The sequence below is a fragment of the Pseudophryne corroboree genome, chromosome 1 (genome assembly GCF_028390025.1).
Source record: "Pseudophryne corroboree isolate aPseCor3 chromosome 1, aPseCor3.hap2, whole genome shotgun sequence".
In the NCBI taxonomy this organism is placed as follows: Eukaryota; Metazoa; Chordata; class Amphibia; order Anura; family Myobatrachidae; genus Pseudophryne; species Pseudophryne corroboree.
This window is the reverse complement of record NC_086444.1, coordinates 678,441,197-678,462,321: the sequence shown is the minus strand read 5'-3', so window position 1 is coordinate 678,462,321 and position 21,125 is coordinate 678,441,197. Positions and strand designations below refer to the sequence as shown.

Genomic DNA, 21,125 nt, shown 5'->3' with positions numbered 1-21,125 from the left:
TTCTTGCCCACATTGCAAAACATAATTTTTCTGCTGCTCCATTCCGTCAGTCCTTCCATTGTCTTCCTGTAGTTTACCTATATAAATACTTCTACTTACACAATTCCATTAACATAACTACACCAACATACATCTCTTCTGTTATCTTACAATATCTCCCAGCTCACCCTTCCGTTATACACAAGATCTGCGTATCTCACACACGCATTACCTGCTCCCAGTCGCAGTTACAGGACTTTTTTCCTGCAGCACCCACTCTGTGACTTTCCTTAAGTCTCTGAACCTTTCAGCATTCCCTGAGAACTCAGGCAGTTTATCATATTCCAGAACCACCATTAACTCCAAAATCTATCCTACCCAATAACCTTCTACACAGTCCACAAATAACTTTAAATATTTTTTCTTTCTACGCTAACACATCTACTTGTCCCCAGACCAACATTTCTGTGTAACTGGATCATACAGTACACCAAACACCTCTGCAATCTGGCTAGACTTGTATTACAGTATGGGGGTCATTCCGAATTGTTCGCTCGTTGCCAATTTTCGCAACGGAGCGATTAAGGCAAAAATGCGCATGCGCATGGTACGCAGTGCGCATGCGCTAAGTATTTTAGCACAAAACTTAGTAGATTTACTCACGTCCGAACGAAGAATTTTCATCGTTGAAGTGATTGGAGTGTGATTGACAGGAAGTGGGTGTTTCTGGGCGGAAACTGACCGTTTTCTGGGAGTGTGTGAAAAAATGCAGGCGTGCCAGGATAAAACGCGGGAGTGTCTGGAGAAACGGGGGAGTGGCTGGCCGAACGCAGGGCGTGTTTGTGACGTCAAACCAGGAACGAAATGGGCTGAGCTGATCGCAGTGTAGGAGTAAGTCTCGAGCTACTCAGAAACTGCTAAGAATTTTCTATTCGAAATTCTGCAAATCTTTCGTTCGCAATTCTGCTATGCTAAGATAAACTCCCAGAGGGCGGCGGCCTAGCGTGTGCAATTCTGCTAAAATCTGCTAGCGAGCTAACAACTCGGAATGACCCCCTATGTGCAGACCGGATCTAGGCTGGAGCAACAGGGAGGAGTGTCCCTTTATGCACCCAGCCAAAATGGATCCCCAATACACATATCTTCATAAATTCATCCCTCAGTGGGATACTTAAACTGTAAAATTGCCACAGTGACAGTCTAGGTTACTAATGCGATTTACTGTCCTTTTGACTCATTAATCCCTGTTACAGGAATTTCTATCGAAATTTTGTCACTGTTTCCTTTGCTTCGGATCAAATTTGTTAATCTCAGTCCAGGGGCGTCACTGCCCCTGGTGACACCCGGAGCGGGAGGTCGCAAAACGGGGGCATGGCCTAGCATAAGGGGGCGTGGCCTCGCGGGCGGACCCCCGTTTTCGGCACTCCAGGGGGTTAAGAAAATGTTGGCTGCCCCCCCGGGAAGTGCCTCTATCCCTCATACCTGCCCACTCTGTCCCTTCCTCCCCCATCCCACCCCTCCCCCCCTCCTAAGCCTGCAGCCTGGGGCTCCTGAGTCTCTCACCTATGTCCGATGAGTGTGCGGCGCTGCCGGCGGGTGAAGCTGCGGCAAGTCTCTCGTGCACAGGCGGAATGCAGTGCCGGCTCCTACACAGGGACAGGAGCCAGGTGCTGCACATAATGTTACAGTGCAGCACCCGGCTCCTGTCACTGAGCAGGAGCCGGCATTTTGGTGTCACCCCTCGGCGGGTGACACCCGGGTGCGGGCCGCACCCCCCGCACCCACGTTGTGACGCCACTGTCTCAGTCCCTCCCTGGGGAACCTTTAGGGACTACTTCAACTATAGGGGCTGCACTAGGGAAGCCAATCCCACACCATTTTACTAATACCAGGATTCGGGATTGAAAAAACAAAATCTCAATCCCGGGATTGAAGCGGATGCACTTAAAAAAAGAAGATGGCCAGGAAAATGTGTCAGTTTATCCCATACTTGCCTACCCTCCCTCATTCTGCAGGAGACTCCTTGAAATAGCAGCAATCTCCCTGACTCCATGAATAGTCCAGCAATCTCCCTGATTGCACCTTAACCCCTTTGTGCAGCTGTTACATTTTTTTTTTGGGTGGGGGGGGAAACTAAATCACAGATACAGATATTCAAATGGGAACATCAGTGCCATTTCCCTGCATTGGTTATAAGGCACAATGATCCCTATGGCTGCATGCATTTTAAATAAGGTTTCTCGTGGCGATTTACAGTATAAGGAACCTCTTGTAAAGCACAATACACAAACAAATTCTGCACAATGGCCCTCATTCCGAGTTGATCGCTCGTTATTTTTCATCGCATCGCAGTGAAATTTCGCTTAGTGCGCATGCGCAATAGTCGCACTGCGACTGCGCCAAGTAACTTTGCTATGAAGATAGGATTTTTACTCACTGCTTTTTCTTCGCTCCGGCGATCGTAGTGTGATTGACAGGAAATGGGTGTTACTGGACGGAAACACGGCGTTTTAGGGGCGTGTGGATGAAAACGCTACCGTTTCCGGAAAAAACGCAGGAGTGGCCGGAGAAACGGGGGAGTGTCTGAGCGAACGCTGGGTGTGTTTCTGACGTCAATCCAGGAACGACAAGCACTGAACTGATCGCACAGGCAGAGTAAGTGTGGAGCTACTCTAAAACTGCTAAGTAGTTTGTGATCGCAATAATGCGAATACATCGGTCGCAATTTTAGGATGCTAAGATACACTCCCAGTAGGCGTAGGTTTAGCGTGTGTAACTCTGCTAAATTCGCCTTGCGACCGATCAACTCGGAATGAGGGCCAATATAAGTATCTTTTCTATAACAAGTAGATCTTATTAACTTTGGAGCTCATTTACATTTGGATGTAAGTCATTTTTATGACACGCCTCTCAGATGTAGCTGTACACTCCCGCACTGATAAATGTTACTTTCACATCTCCTTGAAATGCTTTTTCAAAAGTAGGCAAGTATGGTTTATCCTTCACATAGCTCATCCTCCTGACAGTTTATCCCTCATACATTTTTTCCCAGACACAGTTCTCCCCACCTGAAACATTTTATACCTTACACAGCTCTCCCCCGACACATCCCTCACACAGCTCTCCCTCCCTGACACATTTTATCCCACACACAGCTCTCCATCCCAGCACATGTTATCCCACACACAGCAACCCCTCCAACACATATAATCCCACTCACAGCTCACCCCTCCCGGCACATTTTATCCATAACACAGCAAACCCCCCCCCAACACATTAAATCTCACTCACAGCTCACCCACCCTCCCGGCACATTTAATCCCTGACACAGTTTATCCTCCCCAGCACATATAATCTCTGACACAGCTCCCCCCTCCTCAACACATGTAATCCCACATACAGCTCCACCCAGCATATATAATCCCTGACACAGATCCTCCCTTCCCCAGCACGTGTAATCCCACATACAGCTCCCACAGCACATATAATCCCTGACTCATATCCCCCTCCCCAACACATTTTATCCCACATATAGCTCCCCCAGCACATATAATCTCTGACACAGCTCCCCCCTCCCCAGCACATGTAATACACATACAGCTCCCCCCAGCACATATAATCCCTGACACATATCCCCCTCCCCAGCACATGTAATCCCACATACAGCTCCCCCAGAACATATAATCTCTGACACAGCTCCCCCCTCCCCAGGGCATGTAATCCCACATACAGCTCCCCCCAGCACATATAATCCCTGACACAGTTTCCCCCCTCCCCAGAACATGTAATCCCACATACAGCTCCCCCCAGCACATATAATCTCTGACGCAGCTCCACCTTCCCCAGAACATGTAATCCCACATACAGCTCCCCCCAGCACATATAATCTCTGACGCAGCTCCACCTTCCCCAGCACATGTAATCCCACAGACAGTTCCCTCCAGCATATATAATCCTTGACACAGCTCCCCTCCCCAGCACATGTAATCCCACATACAGCTCCCCCATGATAATTAATCCCTGACACAGCGCACAACATCCCTCCCTCCCTCACCACCCCCTCTTTCATGCCTCTTTCTCCTTGTGCAGTACTCTCGTTGCTTGCCCCTGCCATTGAGAGCCACTAACAGCGTCAGCATGGCTCTCCTGTCCTCTGTGCTTTTTCAATGGCCAGAGAGACAGACAGGTGGTGATGACGCTGAATCATCTGAATCTGGCTGCGCTAAGGGAGAGGGATTTGCAGAGGTGGGCTATAAGGTAGTCCTAGTGCTGGCCGCCCTCCCCATCTATTAATGTGGGTGGTGCGGCGCACAGTGAGAGGCGGGGACGGTCTAGTCAGTCAGGCAGCGCTGCCCCTAGAGTCACATGGCCGGATAAAGTGGGTTAGAGGTGGTAAAACTAGTTCCGCCTTCCAGTACAACTGACGGAAACACCCCATTCTGGCCCACTTTAACCCCTGGCAGTACCCAGCATCGGTAATTTACCCCAGCATATGAGACAGCAATAGTCTGTTATCCTTAATACAAAACTCGGGAAACACAGGGGGTCATTCCGAGTTGATCGCTCGCTAGCAGTTTTTATCAGCCGTGCAAACACTATGCCGCCGCCCACTGGGAGTGTATTTTAGCTTAGCAGAAGTGCGAACGAAAGGATCGCAGAGCAGCTACAAAGTTTTTTTGTGCAGTTTCACAGTAAGTCAAAACCTGCTCAGCGCTTGCGATCACTTCAGACTATTCAGTTCCTGTTTTGACGTCACAAACATGACCTGCGTTCGCCCAGCCACGCCTGCGTTTTTCCTGGCACGCCTGCGTTTTTCCTGGCACGCCTGCATTTTTCCGAACACTCCCTGAAAACGGTCAGTTGACACCCAGAAACGCCCACTTCATGTCAATCACTCTGCGGCCAGCAGTGCGATTGAAATGCTTCGCTAGACCCTGTGTGGAACTACTTCGTTCGTTGTAATAGTACGTCGCGCGTGTGCATTGCGCTGCATGCGCAGAAGTGCATTTTTTGCATCATCGCTGCACAGCGAACGAATGCAGCTAGCGAACAACTCGGAATGACCCCCACAGTTCAAATGTTCCAGGAAAAATTACAATTTATATGTGCACCAACAAATGAAAACTTGACCACAAAAGTGTAAATTCACGTACAGTAGGGATTCAAAACACTGCTAGGAATAGGAACAGGCAGGTGGGAATTGAATCTTCTAGAGAGGGATTACTTTGGGGAATACCGAAAGGCTTCAATAAGTATTTGTAATTATATGTAATGTATTTTGATGCACAAAGAGAACTGGACTCCATTTCCCTTTCATCTGAAATACTAAACCATTATACCCAAGTAGCAAGGTTACAGAGATCCTGCAAAATACTGTAAATTGTTATATTTCCTGTTGGAGTATTTTATAGAATTTGTCGGCAGATAAGAACCACTTGGCCCATCTAGTCTGCCCCTTTTTTTTTTTTTTATATATTATTTTTATCTCTAACCTTATTTGATCCTTATTTCTTTGTAAGGATATCCTTATGTCTATCCCATGCATGTTTAAATTGCTCTACTGTCTTAGCCTCTACCACCTCTGATGGGAGGCTATTCCACTTGTCCACTACCCTTTCTGTGAAATAATTTTTCCGCAAATTTCCCCTGAACCTCCCCCCCAGTCTCAGTGCATGTCCTCGTGTCCTATTGCTTCTCTTCATTTGGAGAATGTTTCCCTCCTGGACTTTGTTAAAACCCTTGATATATTTGAAAGTTTCTATCATGTCCCCCCTTTCCCTTCTCTGCTCCAAACTATACATATTGAGATTTCTTAGTCTTTCTGGGTATGTTTTGTGATGTAGGCCATGCACCATTTTAGTTGCCCTCCTTTGTACAGTTTCTAATGTATTAATATCCTTTTGAAGATATGGCCTCCAGAACTGAATACAGTATTCTAGATGAGGCCGTACCAATGACCTATACAGTGGCATTATTACTTCTTTCTTTCTGCTGCTGATTCCTCTCCCAATGCAGCCAAGCATCTGACTAGCCTTCCTCATTGCCTTGTTACATTGCTTACCTGCCTTTAAGTCATCTGAAATAGTAACTTCTAGATCCCTTTCCTCCTCAGTAGTTTCCAGTATAGTGCCATTAATACTGTATTTAGCTTTAGGATTTTTGAGACCCAAGTGCATGATTTTGCATTTTTTGGCATTAAACTGTAATTGCCAGACTCTTGACCATTCCTCTAGTCTACCTAGATCCTCAATCATTTGTTTTACCCCACCTGGTGTGTCTACCCTGTTGCATACCTTTGTGTCATCTGCAAAAAGGCATACTTTCCCTTTTATCTATTCAAACACTTACTGTATGACTTAGGGGGTCATTCAGACCCCATCGCACGCTGCAGTTGTTTGCAGCTGTGCGATCGGGTCTGAACTGCGCATGCGTGCGGGCCGCAATGCGTAGGTGCGTCACTGGCTGGTGCCGGCCGACGCCGGGCAGTGATGAAAGGAACAAAAAAGAAGATTGACAGTCAGAAGGCGTTCGTGGGCGGCAACTCACCGTTTTCTGGGAGTGGTCAGAAAAATGTAGGCGTGCCCGGACGTTTCCAGGGAGGGATCCTGACGTCAGCTTCTTCCTGGATCATCACAGCAGGTAAGTAAGTCCTGGGCTGTGCAGAAACTGCACAAACTTTTGCTTGTGCAGCACACTGCATAGACGAACGCATCCCTGCAAAGCCCTAACCCCAACCCCTGTAGGCGACGATTACCTGGTCGTAGCAGTGCAAAAAATAGCCTGCATGTGACCAGGTCTGAATTACCCCCATTGTGTATGCTGAAAAACTGCTTTCATGGCTATTATTGTCAATAATTATCTGAAACGCAGTTTCCCTGAAGGAAGTGTTTGAATTAAAAAATAGGATTTTGGTTACCTACCGGTAAATCCTTTTCTCGTAGTCCGTAGAGGATGCTGGGGTCCACATTAGTACCATGGGGTATAGACGGGTCCACCAGGAGCCATTGGCACTTTAAGAGTTTGAGTGTGTGGGCTGGCTCCTCCCTCTATGAGGACACGGACATCTTCGAGATAAGGATTATACACAGATAGTGGCAAGATTCATACCAGCTCACACATACAAGGCACGTCAAGCCAACGTAGCTTGAACACTCAGCAACCGCTGAAACATTACTTACCAAGTAACAATGCAGTACTCAACTAAAACGAAGTTGCACTGAACCAAACAACATTTGCAGGAAAACGAAGCGCTGGGCGGGTGCCCAGCATCCTCTACGGACTACGAGAAAAGGATTTACTGGTAGGTAACCAAAATCCTATTTTCTCTTACGTCCTAGAGGATGCTGGGATCCACATTAGTACCATGGGAATGTACCAAAGCTAGCAAAAAGAGATAAATCTGCACAGGATGTAACAATTTCAATTCAGTAAATTTAGAAGTATTGTTATTAAACCAACATAAATGCCTACTTAAATAATAGCTTCAGCAAATGGTTGGTGGTGCTCCAGAAAAATAGTTATGACAACTATAAAACAACAGGTATGGTCCTTAGGAGAAGAAAAAGGACCAAAAAAAGCAACTATAGGCCTTTTCCTGGGCACACTTGAAAAAATTGTTGATATGATGAAATTTATTAAAAAATAACTTTTATTGATCTATACTTTTAAGAAAAAAGGCGAGAGCTGGCATCAATAATTAGATAGCATAAGTGTTAGCCAGTACCAATGTACCTATTATAGGCGAACAAATAATAGGTGAGCGAAAATAAAAAAATCCTCATCCATAGAGATAATTCATATACATCCTCTATAATCAGGAATTTGTATAAATGAGGTCACTACCTCGACTCCGATATGATCTGACAATTGTTATTGGCCTGAGATCCGGTTGATAGTGGGTCCCAAATTGCTATAATTGTTGGAGAGTAAAATACCTACGGTACCTAGTATTCCCTGGTGGTTCCCCATCCAGGTACTGACCAGGCCCTGCAGTGCTTGGCTTCCAAGATCAGACGAGTTTGGGCATACTCAGTGCGGTCTGACCGTAGGTGAGTTTGTCTCCTAGGTGCGGCGTTTACCGATTATATTGGGACCCAGGATCAATTACAGAATAAATTAATATTGGGAAAAAATAATAATAATGATAATAATAATAATAATAATAATAATAATAATGAATAATGATAATGTAGTGGATCTATAGATTCTTGTTGAGGGATCTGGTCAGTGGTATTCTGACTTCAAATGATAATGCTGTTTCTGGGATCTTGCAATTGATGTTACCGAAAAATAACCTCTTTACAATTGTGCTCCCAAAACAGCCTAAACGGTAGGAGGACTTTATGGTGCCCACAATGGCAAAATAAATGGAAAATCTATTACAATTGTGCTCCAAAAACAGCCCAAGCAACAACAGGGTTTTGTAATCTCCACAATAATAAGGACAATAGCAAATGTGTCTTACAATATGATAATAAGCCTATTGATTAGAGCATATATGGTAAGTGCAAATTAGACCTGTCCCTTGTGAGAGGGTTCCTCCTTCTCCACTTTTAACCAATAGTTACCCAGTAGTTTAGCACCAGAGGAAATGTTGAGTATGATGATAATAAATATAAATATGTGGATATATCATACTACATACATTTGATTACTTGCCCTATTAAATGGGGAAGTGCATGGTAAACCTTGTGGGAAGGCAGTGGGGAGCCGTGGTCGGGCAGAGAGCGCCCGTTTTTCGGCCGAGAGCCGATGGCTGTCTTACCCCACCCTTACAGGAGACCCTCAGACTGGTGGACGAGGCAGGAGTCGATGAGTAAGGCGCCGGCGGCCGCGGTCCGCACGACCGGAAGTTCGGGCGCCGGGACCGGAAGGGACGCGCATTTCGCTCCGAGAGCTTGATCACATGATCGCCTGCTCTCGGAGTTCCCGCTGCCGATATTTATGTACACAGTTAATTGATTAATAATGAAAGTATGAAGAGCACCTGTTTGTAATGGTCTAAATTGGGTCATTTAAGTGGAAAAGTGAATCGTAGCAGACTAAGAGATATCATTAGGAGTATAATGGGACTCAGCTTATTCTTATATTAATTTGATTTGGGTTTGAAGAACAAAAGGGAGAGGACATAAAACCTGAATTAAAGGCCAGCTTGTATAACATAATGGAAATAAGAAAAAATAAAATTAATTAAATTAAAATAATGTATAAATAATACAAACGATATTGGAAGTAAATGCAAAGGTAAGTAAAAGTAAAAATAAAAAATTATTAAATATATATGAATTTAAGAGTAGCAAAATAAATAGTTAGGATGATAGAAAATGGAAGTAAATGAAAATAAAGATAATAATATTGATAAAAAATAAATAAAAATATATGAAAAAAATATAAAATAAAAAAATTATTAAATAATAATAATAAAAATATAAAAATAAGAATCATGCAGTAAGTGTAGAGGGGTGATCAGACCACTGTGAGTTATGAGGAACCAAGTTGTGATGACAAAGCCTACTGATTATCAGTTGTCAGATGCAAAGAGCAGTTGTTTGTGTTGATTGTGGGAGTATTATGGGTGTGATATATATGGGGAGGAAAGCATAGGGAGGAAATTGGGAAATTTGGGAGAATGTATGGAAAATAAATTAGAATGGTAAAATGAGTGAGGGGTGTGAGATAAATTCTGGTGGGGTTAAAATTGGTCTGGTGCTAGGTTAAAAATTTATGGCAGTGGTTTAGTGAGGATGAGGTGATTTTGAGTGAGGATGACGGGAGAAAGTGAAAGAGTGATGTTGAACGTGGGATGGGACTGGGAAGGGTGAGTGGGGGGGGAGGGAAAGGAGAGAAGGGGGAGGGAGATTGTGTGATGATCATCACACAATCTCCCTCCCCTTCCCTCCTTTCCCTCCCCCCCCGGGCCCCACCCCCCCTAACCCCCAACTGCCCGCCGCTCACCCCGCCCCCCTTTCCCCCCCCCACTCACCCTTCCCAGTCCCATCCCACGTTCAACATCACTCTTTCACTTTCTCCCGTCATCCTCACTCAAAATCACCTCATCCTCACTAAACCAAATTTTTAACCTAGCACCCGACCAATTTTAACCCCACCAGAATTTATCTCACACCCCTCACTCATTTTACCATTCTAATTTATTTTCCATACATTCTCCTAAATTTCCCAACTTCCTCCCTATGCTTTCCTCCCCATATACATCACACCCATAATACTCCCACAATCAACACAAACAACTGCTCTTTGCATCTGACAACTGATAATCAATAGGCTTTGTCATCACAACTTGGTTCCTCATAACTCACAGTGGTCTGATCACCCCTCTACACTTACTGCATGATTCTTATTTTTATATTTTTATTATTATTATTTAATAATTTTTTTATTTTATATTTTTTTCATATATTTTTATTTATTTTTTATCAATATTATTATTTTTATTTTCATTTACTTCCATTTTCTATCATCCTAACTATTTATTTTGCTACTCTTAAATTCATTTATATTCAATAATTTTTTATTTTTACTTTTACTTACCTTTGCATTTACTTCCAATATCGTTTGTATTATTTATACATTATTTTAATTTAATTAATTTTATTTTTTCTTATTTCCATTATGTTATACAAACTGGCCTTTAATTCAGGTTTTATGTCCTCTCCCTTTTGTTCTTCAAACCCAAATCAAATTAATATAAGAATAAGCTGAGTCCCATTATACTCCTAATGATATCTCTTAGTCTGCTACGATTCACTTTTCCACTTAAGTGACCCAATTTAGACCATTACAAACAGGTGCTCTTCATACTTTCATTATTAATCAATTAACTGTGTACATAAATATCGGCAGCGGGGAACTCCGAGAGCAGGCGATCATGTGATCAAGCTCTCGGAGCGAAACGCGCGTCCCTTCCGGTCCCGGCGCCCGAACTTCCGGTCGTGCGGACCGCGGCCGCCGGCGCCTTACTCATCGACTCCTGCCTCGTCCACCAGTCTGAGGGTCTCCTGTAAGGGTGGGGTAAGACAGCCATCGGCTCTCGGCCGAAAAACGGGCGCTCTCTGCCCGACCACGGCTCCCCACTGCCTTCCCACAAGGTTTACCATGCACTTCCCCATTTAATAGGGCAAGTAATCAAATGTATGTAGTATGATATATCCACATATTTATATTTATTATCATCATACTCAACATTTCCTCTGGTGCTAAACTACTGGGTAACTATTGGTTAAAAGTGGAGAAGGAGGAACCCTCTCACAAGGGACAGGTGTAATTTGCACTTACCATATATGCTCTAATCAATAGGCTTATTATCATATTGTAAGACACATTTGCTATTGTCCTTATTATTGTGGAGATTACAAAACCCTGTTGTTGCTTGGGCTGTTTTTGGAGCACAATTGTAATAGATTTTCCATTTATTTTGCCATTGTGGGCACCATAAAGTCCTCCTACCGTTTAGGCTGTTTTGGGAGCACAATTGTAAAGAGGTTATTTTTCGGTAACATCAATTGCAAGATCCCAGAAACAGCATTATCATTTGAAGTCAGAATACCACTGACCAGATCCCTCAACAAGAATCTATAGATCCACTACATTATCATTATTCATTATTATTATTATTATTATTATCATTATTATTATTTTTTCCCAATATTAATTTATTCTGTAATTGATCCTGGGTCCCAATATAATCGGTAAACGCCGCACCTAGGAGACAAACTCACCTACGGTCAGACCGCACTGAGTATGCCCAAACTCGTCTGATCTTGGAAGCCAAGCACTGCAGGGCCTGGTCAGTACCTGGATGGGGAACCACCAGGGAATACTAGGTACCGTAGGTATTTTACTCTCCAACAATTATAGCAATTTGGGACCCACTATCAACCGGATCTCAGGTCAATAACAATTGTCAGATCATATCGGAGTCGAGGTAGTGACCTCATTTATACAAATTCCTGATTATAGAGGATGTATATGAATTATCTCTATGGATGAGGATTTTTTTATTTTCGCTCACCTATTATTTGTTCGCCTATAATAGGTACATTGGTACTGGCTAACACTTATGCTCTCTAATTATTGATGCCAGCTCTCGCCCTTTTTCTTAAAAGTATAGATCAATAAAAGTTATTTTTTAATAAATTTCATCATATCAACAATTTTTTCAAGTGTGCCCAGGAAAAGGCCTATAGTTGCTTTTTTTGGTCCTTTTTCTTCTCCTAAGGACCATACCTGTTGTTTTAATGTACCAAAGCTCCCAGAACGGGAGGGAGAACGCGGAGGCTCCTGCAGAACTGATTGACTGAACTTCAGATCATCAGAGGCCAAAGTATCGAACTTGTAAAACTTTGCAAACGTGTTCGACCCAGACCAAGTTGCAGCTCGACAAAGTTGCACTGCCGAGACACCCCGGGCAGCCGCCCAGGAAGACCCCACCTTACGAGTAGAGTGGGCCTTAACAGATTTTGGACACGGCAGTCCTGCCATAGAATAAGCGTGTGGGATAGTGAACCTAATCCAGCGAGAAATAGTCTGCTTAGAAGCAGGACACGCAATTTTCTTGGGATCATACAGGACAAACAGAGAGTCCGACTTTCTGTGATGAGAAGTTCTCTTCACATATATCTTCAGAGCCCTTACAACATCCAAGGACTTTGATGTAATTGCGGAGTCGGGTGTAGTACGGTCTGCCGGCGGTCGGGCTCCCGGCGACCAGCATACCGGCGCCGGGAGCCCGACCGCCGGCTTACCAACAGTGTGGCGAGCGCAAATGAGCCCCTTGCGGGCTCGCTGCGGGCACGGTGGCGCGCTACGCGCGCCGCGCTATTTTATTCTCCATCAGGGGGAGAATAAGTGTCGGTATGCCGGCTGTCGGGATTCCGGCGCCGGTATACTGTGCGCCAGGATCCCGACAGCCGGCATACTGAAGACCACCCACGGAGTCAGTAGCCACTGGCACCACAATTGGTTGGTTGATATAAAAAGCCGACACAACCTTCGGAAGAAACTGCTGACGTGTCCGGAGCTCAGCGCTATCTTCGTGGAAGCTCAAGCAAGGGCTTATACAGGATAAAGCCCTCAACTCGGACACGCGTCTAGCAGAAGCCAAGGCCAACAACGTGACCGCCTTCCAAGTAAGACATAGTTACATAGTTACATAGTCAGTGAGGTTGAAAAGAGGCAAAATGCCCATCGGGTTTAACCTGTATTCTGCGTTAATCTGTTCATATTATATTGTGCATGCCGAAGTAATGGTTTAGTACCGATTTACAGCAATGATTCCAACCACTCCCAGAATATTAATGTCAATATGCTAAATGCTAAAGCCCTTGATACGTTTTCCTGTTAGAAATTTGTCCAATCCGTTTTTAAATGCAATTACAGAGTCTACCATTACTACCTTCTCTGGCAGTGAGTTCCAAATCTTTATTCCCATTTGACCTCCTGTAGAGGCTGAAACCCATCCGATTGGAGGAACTGCAACACCATGTTACGGTCCCAAGGCGCCGTAGGCGGTACAAAGGGAGGTTGGATGTGCAGAACGCCCTTCAAAAAAGTCTGAACCTCAGGGAGGGCAGCCAATTGTTTCTGAAAGTAAATGGACAGGGCCGAAATCTGGACTTTTACAGATCCTAACCTCAGGCCCATATCAACACCTGCTTGCAGGAAGAGGAGAAAATGTCCAAGTTGAAACTCCACCATAGGAAACTTCTTGGATTGGTTTCAGCTTCTACAGGAGGTTGAGGTCAAATCTCTTACTTGGAAGGCGGTCACGTTGTTGGCCTTGGCTTCTGCTAGACGCGTGTTCCACACCATTATTTTTCCTTTCCCCCCCCCCCTTTTTTTTGCTTATTTTTACTTCCACTCCCATTAGTATTAAGCTACCATATTGTAATATCTAGACTTATTAAATATTCATATCCTATTCATTATTGTCAATTTGTTATTGCACTATTATTATCATCAATATTGGTTCAGGCGCATTTGTAAAAATTCTTATCACTTAGCAGAAGGTCCGCGTAACAAGCCCTTCTTGGCCATTCTGGGGCAATGAGGATCGCTTGAACCCTTGTTCTCCATATGAGCTTTAGGATTCTTGGGATGAGTGGGAGTGGAGGAAACACGTATTTTGACTGGAACACCCACGGAGACACCAGGGCATCCCCTGCCACTGCCTGTGGTTCCCTCGACCTGGAACAATAACGCCGAAGTTTCTTGTTTAGACGAGAGGCCATCATGTCTATTTGGGGTAATCCCCAAAGACCTGTTATTTCCTTGAACACCTCCGGATGGAGACCCCACTTCCCTGGATGGAGATCGTGTCTGCTGAGGAAGTCTGCCTCCCAGTTGTCTACTCCCGGAATGAAGATGGCTGATAGCGCCAACGCATGCTTTTCTGTCCAGAGGAGAATTCTTGTCACCTCTGACATTGCCGCTCTGCTCTTCATTCCGCCTTGTCAGTTTATGTAAGCCACTGTTGTTACGTTGTCCAACTGCACTTGAAAGGCCCGATTTCTTAAAAGAGGGGCCGCCTGAAGAAGCCCGTTGTAGACGGCTCTTAGTTCCAGGATGTTGATGGGCAGGCTGGCTTCCAGGCTTGACCACCGTCCTTCGAAGGTTACTCCTTGAGTGACTGCTCCCCAGCCCCGAAGGCTCGCATCCGTGGTTAGAAAGGCCCAGTCCTGAATCCCGAACCTGCGGCCCTCCAGCAGGTGAGGCAATTGGAGCCACCAGAGGAGTGAAATCCTGGCCTTTGGCGGCAGCCGAATTCTCTGGTGCATGTGGAGATGAGATCCCGACCACTTGTCCAGAAGATCCAGTTGGAAGGTCCGAGCGTGGAACCTCCCGTACTGGAGAGCCTCGTAAGAGGCTACCATCTTTTCCAACAGGCGAATGCATTGATGAACTGACACCTGGGCTGGCTTCAGGACATCCCGGACCATAGCTTGTATCACCAACGCCTTTTCCTGCGGAAGAAACACCTTCTGCACTTCTGTGTCCAGGATCATTCCCAGAAAGGACAACCTCTGTGTTGGTTCCAAATGTTACTTTGAAAGGTTCAGAATCCAACCATGACTCTTGAGGAGGCGTGTTGGACTACAGCAGCTTCAGCAGATCGCCCAGATATAGAATGATGTTCACACCCTGTTTGCGGAGGAGAACCATCATTTCTGCCATTAACTTGGTAAACACCCTCGGTGCTGTGGAGAGGCCGAATGGCAGGGCCTGGAACTGGAAATGACAGTCCAGCAATGCGAAATGGAGATAAGCCTGATGCGGCAGCCAGATCAGAATGTGGATGTACGCATCCTTGATATCCAGTGATACCAGGAATTCCCCTTCTTCCAGACCTGATATCACCGCCCTGAGAGACTCCATCTTCAACTTGAATGCCTTTAGAAAGGGGTTCAATGATTTTAGGTTCAGAATGGGCCTGACCGAACCATCCGGTTTCGGTACCACGAAAAGGTTCGAATAATAACCTTTGTTCTGCATGTGAGTGTCACAACTGAGGGCCTGAGCTGACGGGAGGCAGCCTCAGTTGTAGGGGCTGAGATGTACCGGAACCTGGGAGGTTGTATCAGACCCCTGGACATGTAAGTAACATGAATAATAACTGCCCGAAGGCGTGACCACGACAACTTGGATAAAAGTCAATGATGTTTATTATGACAACTCCGCAACACAGCAGCAGTAAAAGAAAACGTAAAAGTCAGCAAAGAATAAATACAGTTCCTGGGTACTACAGGATGGCAGGAGCCACAGGGCACTGGTAGTGTGAGATAGTTCTTATGATCTTCTAGATGGAAAGTCCTTACCAGGCCCGACTGTAGCAATGGAGATAACCCAGGATTGTGCCAGCTGGTGTTCCAGGAAAAGCTGGGTTGCTGAAGATAAAACAGCTGCTGTGGATACTGGCTGGAACCAGACTGTTGTTAGCACGGAGTGGATACTGGCTGGAACCAGTTAAATAATAAATGAACTTGGGAGCGATGAAATATGAACTGAAATGTAGAACTTGAGAGCGGAGAAATAATAATACCGGTGGAGAGTGGTAAAGTGTAGAAAGGACACCGGCCCTTTAAGGGAAGCTGTACTCTGCTGGAAGCTGAGCTGGAAGCAGGTAATGTTGTAGCTGGAAACAGATGAATCCACAATGGATTGGAGAGTCAGGCTACACCGCAGGTGGAATGCTGGTGCGGGTCTCTATGGTGGAAGTCTTGAGACAGGAGCTGGAACCTGGAAGACAATCACAGGAGAGAGACAAACAGGAACTAGGTTTGACAACCAAAGCACTGACGCCTTCCTTGCTCAGGCACAGTGTATTTATACCTGCAGCAAGGAAGGGATTGGCTAGGCAATTATGCAGATTAACAATACTGACAACAGATTGGAGGAAATGATCAGCTGACAGAATCCAAGATGGCTGCGCCCATGCAGACACTTGGAGGGAAGTTTGGTTTGTAATCCATGTGGTAATGAAAACAGTAATGGCGGCGCCGGCCACTGGAGACAGGAGACGCCAGGCTGACAAGTGCACATCCAAGCACGCGGACACAGCGGAGGCCGCGGCTGACGTAATCGCCACTCTGACACTCTGCATGCAGAAGCTCAGGGACGGCGGCGGAGGCCGCGGGAGACGCCATGCCAGATGTAATAAGGCGTTACTGTGACAGCGTCTCAGAGAGACAGGAGAAGATGCAGGAATGTGAACATTAGGATAACAGATGGGATCCGGTCCTGGAGCGCTGAGCCAGCCTTAGGAGGCATCTGATGGGTAAGAAATGGCGTCCAGATACCCGGATCGTGACAGCACCCCCCCCTTTAGGAGTGGCCCCAGGACACTTCTTTGGCTTTTGAGGAAACTTGGAATGGAATCTCCGGACCAAGGCAGGAGCATGGACATCAGAAGCATTGGTCCATGAACGTTCCTCAGGGCCGTAACCCTTCCAGTCAATAAGATACTGTAGTTGACCGTAACGGTGACGTGAGTCCAGGATCTTGGCCACTTCATACTCAACGCCTCGTTGAGTTTGGACTTTCGGAGTTGGAGGAAGTGAGGAATGAAACCGATTCAAGATCAGCGGTTTCAACAGGGAAACATGGAATGTCCTGGGTATTTTTAAGAAGGGAGGCAACTGGAGTCTGTAAGCAACAGGATTGATGACTTGTTCAATCTTGAAAGGACCGATATAGCGAGGTGCAAACTTCATACTGGGAACTCTTAACCTCAAATTCTTTGTGGATAACCATACCCGATCACCCACCTTAAGAGCAGGAACTGCTCGACGCTTCTTATCCGCAAACTTCTTGTACCTGAACGATGCCTTGAGCAGAGCTGATCGTACGCTCTTCCAGATATTGGCAAACTGATGCAAGGTGATATCCACTGCGGGAACAGAAGTTGCTGGAAGCGGTTGGAACTCAGGAACTTTAGGGTGGAATCCAAAGTTAGTGAAGAATGGTGTTGAAGCAGATGAAGAATGATACTGGTTGTTATGACAGAACTCGGCCCAGGGAAGTAATTGAACCCAGTCATCTTGAGAGGAGGACACATAGATGCGGAGGAAGGCCTCCAAGTCCTGATTCACCCTCTCGGTTTGACCATTGGTCTGAGGATGGTAAGCCGTGGAAAACTTTAGCTTGACTTGGAGGACTTGACATAAACTTCGCCAGAATTTGGCTGTGAATTGAACTCCTCGATCTGAGATAATTTCTTCAGGAAGACCGTGGAGTCGGAAGATCTCTTGTATGAATACTTGAGCCAACTTGGAAGCTGACGGAAGACCGGTGAGAGGAATGAAGTGTGCCATCTTGGTGAACCGGTCAACTACCACCCAGATGGTATTGAACTTGTTGCACATGGGTAAGTCTGTAATGAAATCCATCGACAAGTGGGTCCATGGTCGACGGGGAACGGATAGTGGAACCAGTTGCCCCGCAGGCGACTGGCGGGATACTTTATGTTGGGCACACTTTGGGCAAGATGCAATAAACTCCAAGACGTCCTTTTTCAGAGTTGGCCACCAATAGGACCTAGAGATAAACTCCAGGGTTTTTTGGATACCTGTATGTCCGGCAAAACGGGAAGCATGGGCCCAATGCATGAGCTTCTTCCTTAGCATCGGCTTCACAAAACTTTTCCCTGATGGGGGCGTAGAGTCCATCCCTACCGTGGAGAATGCCAACGGATTTATAATAGGATGCTTGTCTGAAGACTCTGACTCATTTTCTTGCTCCCATGAGCGGGAAAGGGCATCGGCCTTGCGATTCTGAGAGCCCGGACAGAACTGGAGTTTAAAGTCGAACCTGGAAAAGAAAAGTGCCCATCTGGCCTGACGAGGGTTGAGACATTGTGCGCCCTTCAGGTATAAAAGGTTCTTGTGGTCTGTAAGTATGGTGATTGAATGAGAAGCTCCCTCCAACAGATACCTCCACTCTTCTAGAGCGAGCTTGATGGCTAGCAACTCCTGGTCGCCAATGGCATAGTTGCGCTCAGCTGGGGAGAACTTCCGGGAGAAGAAACTGCAAGGGTGTAAATGGCCATCTTTAGCCCTCTGAGATAACACCGCTCCTACTCCAATGGAGGAGGCATCCACCTCTAAGATGAAAGGAGAGTCGATGTCAGGCTGTTTCAGAACAGGCGCAGAGATGAACCTTTGTTTTAAAAGATGAAATGCTTGCATGGCTTCTTCAGACCACTTGGACGGGTTAGCACCCTTCTTAGTGAAAGCAGTAATAGGCGCCACAATGGTGGAAAAGTCTCGTATAAACTTTCGGTAATAGTTGGCGAACCCTAAGAACCTCTGGACCCCTTTGAGGGTTAAGGGTACCGGCCAATTTTGGATTGCTTGTAGTTTCTCAGGATCCATCTCTAGTCCGGAACCGGACACAATGTACCCTAGAAACGGAATGGACTTGACTTCAAAGACGCATTTTTCTAATTTGCAATAGAGATGATTGACACGGAGACGGGACAGAACCTCTTTAACCCAAAAACGATGTTCCTCTAAATCGTTGGCAAAAATGAGGATATCGTCTAGATAGACCACGACATGACGGTATAGAATGTCTCTGAAGATCTCATTGACAAAATGCTGGAAGACAGCTGGAGCATTGCTCAATCCGAAGGGCATGACGAGGTACTCATAATGTCCGTCACGGGTGTTAAAGGCGGTCTTCCACTCGTCACCCTCACGGATCCGGATGAGATTGTATGCACCTCGCAAGTCCAGCTTTGTAAAGATGGTAGCTCCGCTAACTCTGTCAAAGAGCTCAGTAATCAGGGGTAAAGGATAACGGTTCTTGATGGTAATGTCGTTCAAACCTCTGTAGTCGATGCACGGCCGCAGACCACCATCTTTCTTTTTTACAAAAAAGAAGCCTGCGCCGGCTGGAGAAGAAGAAGGTCGAATGAACCCCTTTGCTAGGTTCTCTTTAATATATTCCTCCATAGAATGCGTCTCAGGCAGAGACAACGGATAAGTTCGGCCTCGAGGTGGAACCTTCCCTGGAACGAGATCAATCGGACAGTCCCATTCTCTATGAGGAGGAAGGATATCAGCAGAAGCTTTACTGAACACATCCGTGAAATCTTGATATGGAGGAGGTGGAACATCAGACGACCTGGGGGAGGAAGAACAGACAGGCAATACTTTAAACAAACATGTCTCAGCACAGGAGGAACCCCATGCCAGGATTTGCGTAGTCGTCCAATCAATTGTAGGATTGTGAAGACGGAGCCATGGAAGGCCCAGGACCACAGGATGTGTGGCTCTTGGAATCACTAAAAAAGAAATAAGTTCGGAATGAAGAACTCCCACTCTCAGACGAACTGGTAGAGTCCTTAAAGAAATGACTGCATCAAAAATTTTGCTGCCATCCACGGCAGTTAAAGAAATGGACGAAGGAAGTCTCTCGGTGGGTAGGGACCACCGTTTAACATAGGCTTCGGTAATAAAGTTCCCAGCTGCTCCGGAATCAAGGAGGGAAATGATGTTCCGATAACGTTGAGCAACTTGAAGCGAGACTGGGAGATTACAATCTTGAGGAGATGGAGAGGAGATCATTACTCCTAGCCGGCCCTCTCCTTGGCGAGCTAGGATTTGGAGTTTCCCGGACGTTTGGGACAGGCATTAATGGTGTGAGACGGAGCTGCACAATAGAGACAGAGAAACTCGGAGAGACGTCTTCGGCGCTCAGCAGGAGTTAAACGGGAACGGCCAAGTTGCATGGGCTCATCTTTAGATGGTGACAGTTGACGAGGAGGAGGAGCAGAAGATTTTGGAGCAGATGATCTTCCACGCTCAGTTGCTCTCTCTCTGAAACATAAATCAACTTTCGTGCAGAGTGAGATTAGCTCATCTAACTTAGAAGGTAAGTCTCTGGTAGCTAACTCATCTTTAATACGCTCAGATAAGCCATGCCAGAATGCAGCATACAGGGCCTCGTCGTTCCATGCCAGTTCGGATGCCAGGATCTGGAACTGTATCAGATATTGTCCTACAGTACGTGACCCCTGGCGTAAACGGAGAATCTCGGATGAAGCTGAGGTTACCCGGCCTGGCTCGTCGAAGATGCGCCTGAATGTTGACACGAAGGCAGTGTAGGAAGATAGCAGGGTGTCGGACCTCTCCCATAACGGTGATGCCCAATCAAGGGCTGAGCCACTGAGAAGAGAAGTAATGTAGGCAATTTTTGTACGGTCACTAGGAAAATTGCCAGGTTGTAGCTCAAACTGAATCTCACACTGGTTGAGAAATCCCCTGCAGAATCTTGGAGATCCGTCAAATTTTGCTGGCGTTGGAAGATGAAGACGTGGAGCAGAAATGGGTAAGGTGGGTGGGGTTATAGCTGGAGTCACTGTGGTTGACGCACCAGACGCGCCTGATCCACGGAGAGTTGTCTGAATCCCATCCAGCCGAGTAGAGAGATCCTGGAGACAGCGGATGATGTGGCCCTGTGCAGCCTCCTGATGTTCTAGTCGGGCTGCCAGTTCTTGCATCGGCCTGGCCGCTTGATCCTGGTCTCCGGCTGGATTCATTAGGTCAGTGCTTACTGTCACAACTGAGGGCCTGAGCTGACGGGAGGCAGCCTCAGTTGTAGGGGCTGAGATGTACCGGAACCTGGGAGGT

The 21,125-nt window shown here is 46.1% G+C and overlaps 2 pseudogenes; one reads left to right on the top strand and one right to left on the bottom strand.

Annotated features, from left to right (window-relative positions):
• Positions 1 to 7,910: 7,910 nt before the first annotated feature.
• Positions 7,911 to 8,029, bottom strand: LOC134937330 (5S ribosomal RNA; annotated as a pseudogene).
• Positions 8,030 to 11,712: 3,683 nt separating this feature from the next.
• Positions 11,713 to 11,831, top strand: LOC134937319 (5S ribosomal RNA; annotated as a pseudogene).
• The last annotated feature ends 9,294 nt before the right edge of the window (positions 11,832 to 21,125 follow it).